This window comes from Lycium ferocissimum, chromosome 4 (assembly GCF_029784015.1).
Source record: "Lycium ferocissimum isolate CSIRO_LF1 chromosome 4, AGI_CSIRO_Lferr_CH_V1, whole genome shotgun sequence".
In the NCBI taxonomy this organism is placed as follows: domain Eukaryota; kingdom Viridiplantae; phylum Streptophyta; class Magnoliopsida; order Solanales; family Solanaceae; genus Lycium; species Lycium ferocissimum.
In genome coordinates, this window is record NC_081345.1 from 45,417,327 (window position 1) to 45,423,252 (window position 5,926).

The following is a 5,926-nucleotide window of genomic DNA, read 5'->3' on the forward strand; positions in this document are numbered from 1 at the left end:
AAGAAAAAAAACGGATTTTTTGTCAAGAAAATCCGTACCAAAAGGGGAGATTTGTTAGGGTTTTGCCCCCGATTTTCTTACCATATTTGAGTTTTACTTTTCTCTTGAAGGAAAGTCAAGGTATAACCATAATTGTTTTACTTTTCCTGAAAGGAAAATATGATTCTCTTCCATATTTAGCTAGTCCTTTTTCTTGAAGGAAAAGGTTTTAAACCTCTATATATTGAAGAATCTATCTCATACAATAAAAAATAAAAAAACAATAGCATCCGCAATTTAGTTTCTCATATGTGAAACAATGGCTAAACCATATCAATATATTATGCCTCTTTTAGTATAGTTTTATTTGTTGTTCGATTTATTGTGTTCAAAGTTTGCAATTGTTAAGTTTCCGCATGACGCTCTGTTATTTCGACCCCAACAGATAGGATGTACACAAACCTTACCCAAATCGTTGTGGGGTAGATAAGTTGTTTCCCTAGACCCTTGGCTTAAAAGAAAAGGAACTTATAATCTTAAACATATCATACTATTTTAAACTTGTGGGATTAAGCACGTTATAACATTTGTAATTTTGTATGACTATTAAAGTTTCTCATTAAGAATAAAATAAAAAAGCTTATAGTTAGATTATTGCCTAATATAAAAATTATACCCGGTGCGCATATAATTTTAATCCTACAATTAAAGATTGCCTTATTCCTTCTGGACTCCAATACATTATATTTTGGTAAAATTAACAAAATGACTACCTTTTGGTAGTTTCCTATCATTTATAGCTACCTTTTAAAAATGATCATTTGTAGCTATGTTTTCCCAAATTAAGGTATTTTTTTGGATGTATTTGATGCTTATAAATATATAGTAACACAGTAAAAAATAAAACATATCCCTTGATTTAAGGCCATAACGGTGGGATCAATTAATTAGTTATTAATTGGTATTTTTTACCATACCCTTCCACAAAATCAGATTTTAGATTACCTTTTCATAACCATTTTCTATTCTTCCATCCAATCTTCAACATTCAAACATAAAAAATCAAAAATTCAAAATTTGAAAACATCTCGGCACGCCTAATATATTTGAAGTTTTCAATATTGATTTCGTTCTTGATTTACCCATGTATTTGATAGCATAACCAATGTATTTGAAGTTTCCGATCAAATCCCGTGTATTTTACATTAAATATCACGTATTTGTGTGAGTAACAATTTGCATCACCCATGTATTTTAGCGGTAATGTATTTGAAGTTTTCAATATTGATTTCGTTTTGATTTACACATGTATTTGATAGCATAACCAATGTATTTGAAGTTACCAATCAAACCGCATGTATTTTTATATTAAATCTCATGTATTTGTGTGAGTAACAATTTGCATCGCACATGCATGTATTTGATGGATTAATTTGAACAAAATACCCAAATATATAGAAAATTTACATTGTATTTTCGTCACTCATGTATTTGAAACTAGATGAACTGATGGAATTAATTTGAACAAAATACACAAAAATATAGAAAAACTTACATAAATACACCACCAACCACAACAATTGGTAGCTATATCATAGAACATACACAAATACATATATTTTTCATTTTCTCAAAACCCTAAAAAACCCTAGACCACCCAAAAAACCCTAGCCACAGATCAAATGCAACTCGGTCCAAATTTATGGGCACTGGTCCACAGCCCAAAAGTCTTGGCATTTACAGCTACAACTTACCCACAATGGGAGATAAGCTCACAGCCATAATGAATGATTATTCTAGTTGGAACATCATTCACATAAAAAAAGAAAATGGAAAGGTTAATTGCCTTCTTATGTTTAATTTTGTCCACAAAGCTTGAAATCATGAAAACCAAAAAAAAATTGAGAGAGGGTGGCCACTCGTCGTGGTGGTGGTTGATAGAAGAGAGAGAGAATTTTAGATTTGATAAATGAAAAATGTTTGAAATGTGGTAGTGAGTGAGAATAGTGAAAGTCAAAAATTTATGAAAAGAGAGAGAATGATAATGTATATTAAGTGATTAATATTGTTACCATTAAAAGGGGGATATGGGATTGGGGGTGCTAAATTTTAGGTGTATTTGTGCACCAGTAACTTTCAGTTACTGTGTAGCTATATTAGTTAAATTCAAAAAGTATTTAGTTATTATTAGTAATTAAAACAAAAGGTAGTTAATATCACTAATTATGTACTAAAAGTAGCTATAACACGTAATTTTTCCTTATATTTTTCTGAAAGCGAAAATGATGCAACCAACCCAAAAGTGTTTATTTGGTATTATAATTTATAATTTGGTCAACCTTAGTGCATAGCCAATAATATATCAGTACACATCCCCCAAATTGATGAATTATGAACAAATAAGTAGTTTATATACATGTATCAGCATGAAATAATGTGGTCACAACCACACAGTTACTTTGACTAAACAGTAGCTCAAACTAATTTATATATATAATAAAGTTAGGCATAGACAAAGTAATGTGGCACCTTTCTATTGCCTCCATTGCTACTTATTTTTTTTCTCCCTTTTTTGCATTTTTCCTTCAATTTTGTATATAATCTAATACTAACTAAATTGATTAGCAAAGCCTCATAAAGTTATATAGCAACACACCCCACATAGCAATAACAAAAAAAAACGATAAAACCTTTGCAATAAAGCCAGTAGCGGTTTTTTTTAATCAGCCCAAAACACTACACGAGCTTTTATTCTTATCTATGTTTATTAGGAAGATGTTTAAGAAAACGAACCAAGAGCTTTCATTTTCCAACAACTCTTCGTTTGCTAAAACTTCTAAGTTCTCATTTTCTCCTAATAGATGAGGGCAAAAGAGTGATCTTGTAAACTTAATAGCTTTGAATCGAGGATCTAGATTTGAAGGTGGCGGGCACAATTTTCTTCAACGTACATCTTGTTAGAACGTGTATTTGGGCTTTGATCCATCTCTTTTTAGTTTATTCGGTCAACTTCATAGGCTTTTTTATTTGCAAATATGAAAATTTCATCTCAAAATCAAGAAATTAAACAAACATAATTAGCATCTTAAAAATCACACCTATTAACAAATGTGAGGTAAAATCAACATTTTCACCAAGGAACTTGCATTTCTTATGTATATTAGAAAATGAACTTGCACAAGTAATATAACATCTTCAATAAGGGAATTACAACAATCAAAATAAGAAAAATAATAGAAAAACTCTTCAATAGGTAAATACACCTCATAAGTAAATGTAGAATTAGATAAACTACAAGTTCTCAAAAATAAATCATAAATTTCATGTTTTTTCTAAGCAGTGCTTATGATATTTCCATCACAATTTAAGTAATAAAGTGATTTAAATTGCATTTAACAATTATAGAATAGCACAAATTTTTATAATACACTCCCTCCGTCCATTTTTATTTGTCCACTATACTAAAAATATATGTCCACTTTTACTTCTAAGTTATATAGTTTGAAAAATCAAGACATAATTTACCATTTTATACCTATTTTACCCTTATTATTAAGTACTCCAATTCATTTCTCATTTTATTTATTGCTTATTAAGAGTGTCCCAAGTCAAATATAGACAAGTAAACATGGACGGAGGGAGTAATAAACAAAAGAAATTAAAAAAAAAAAATTGAATTTGATCTCAATCCAAAATTCCCATTGAGACCCAAGTTTTTCGATTTAAATACTCACAGATTAGAGATTAAGAGAAATGCTTAATTTAAGGGATTTTGAAGTTTCTATTTGTGTGTTCTCGCTCTGATCACAGATAAAATAATAGAATAGAGGAAAGACAATATAAATAATAAAAAGATAAATAGAAAATTAGGAGAGCCGGAAAGGGAATTACTGGTACAAAGGAACTAAAAAGTACAAAGAAAAATGGGAGTCGGAAAATGTCCAAGATAAATTCAAACTTGTGTCTACCAGCCGTGGCACCTTTGTCTAATTTACGACTGGGGGTGGCAGGATCAAATATTTAACCTAATTTAAGCAAACTGCAATATAGGTATATAAAAAATTTATTAATTTAGGGAGTGCCATGCCACCCCCACCCAAAAGGGTGGATCCGCACCTGCTTTGAATTCCAGTCGGCATTTTCAAAACAGTCCGCATTTTCAAAAGAATTAATTTGATTAATTCCTCAGGATAAGGCACTATTACCCCCTGAACTATACCCGAAGTTGTTACGACTCACCTTACCTTGCCCTAGGTCCTATTACCCCCCTAAACTTATTTAAAACAGAATATTTACCCCCCTAAACTTATTTAAGCTAGAATATTTACCCCCCTAAGCGCTGACGTGGCAAGGAGAGTGTGTTTCACTCTCTTAGAAACATACAAAACGGGAAAACTCAATTTTTTTCTTAAATCTATATTTTTTTAAAATATGGAAAAATGAATTGTTTTTTAAAAAATATGAAAAATCCATTTTTTAGAAAATAAATCTGGAAAACCGAGTCTTCTTATTAAAAAATTTGGACATTTTTTAAATTTGGAAAACTGATTATTTTTTTTTATATATGAAAATAAATCTAGTTTTTCGAATTTAGTTTTAAAAAACAAGTTTTCCACATTTTAAAAAAATAATTTATTTTTCCAAAATTTTATAAAAATTCAGTTTTTTCACATTTTGACAAGAAAAACACTTTTTCTGGATTTTATTTGAAATATAAAAGTGTCCTAAGAAAATGAAACCATGAAAATCAAGATTTTTTAAGACATCTTAAAAAAATAATCAAATTTTCCATATTTTTAACAAATCCATTTTTTCATATATTAAAAAAAATTCGTGTTTTCAGTTTTGTTTTTTTTTAAAAAAAAAAAACAAACGGGTTTTAAAAAAAAAAAAATCAAATTTTCAATTTTTTTTTTTTAAAAAAGGGTTTTTAAGGTTTTTTTTTTTTTTATCCATGTTTTCAGTTTTTTTTTTTGGTTTTAAAAAAAATCAAATTTTCAATTTTTTTTTTTAAAATGGGTTTTAAAAATCATTTTTTTAAAGAAAATTCTGTTTTTAAAAAAAAAAAAAAATTGACTCGTAAGCTTAAAAAAAAAAAAAAACAATAAATACACATGTGGCAAGGAGAGTGTATGTCACTCTCCCATATGAGAGTGGGCATCAGCGTTTAGGGGAATAAATATTCTGTTTTAAATAAGTTTAGGGGGGTAATAGGACCCAGGGAAAGGTAAGGTGTGTCGTAGCATCTTTAGGTATAGTTCAGGGGGGTAATAGTGCCTTATCCATTAATTCCTCTCATTAATATTTTTGGTGCACTTCAAAAATTATAACGTATCAAAGACATATAATGCTAATTTTAACTCAAAAAATGACATCTTTGGTCTGTAAATGGGTGTTGCCAGTACTCTTCTTTTGTTGTTTGATTGTGTTTTTAAGGACCTTCCAGAGGGAGACATTGATACAAGTACAGTTTTTTTTACTTCACGTTGCTCTTGAAGGATGAAGTTAGTAGTAAGTGAGTGGGTTTTCAAGGGAAAAATTGCCAGTTAAAATGGTGAGTATTATTTACCCATTGTTGTGCCTTCGAAACTTGATAATGTCCAAATCCACCCCTCAAGTGAGAAAGTATATACGGTCGTCGCAATATAATTTATCCAACTATGAGTCGGGGTCGAATCCCACAGAAAGCAATATAAAGGCGATTAAGAAAGTAATGATTTTTCACTTTCTACACTAAGCCAAACACTTGATATATTTTGATTTTTGAGAAAGATCATAACTAATGCGGAAATGTAAACTAACCTAGAAAGCAAGTAAAATGATCAACGGCCACAAGCATGGATACAAGGAATTCTCAAGTAATGATCCAATATATTTTACGATTTTACAACTACGAGTGAGTCTATGTTAATAGATAATGATTTCTAAAATCTCATTGAAAATCTTC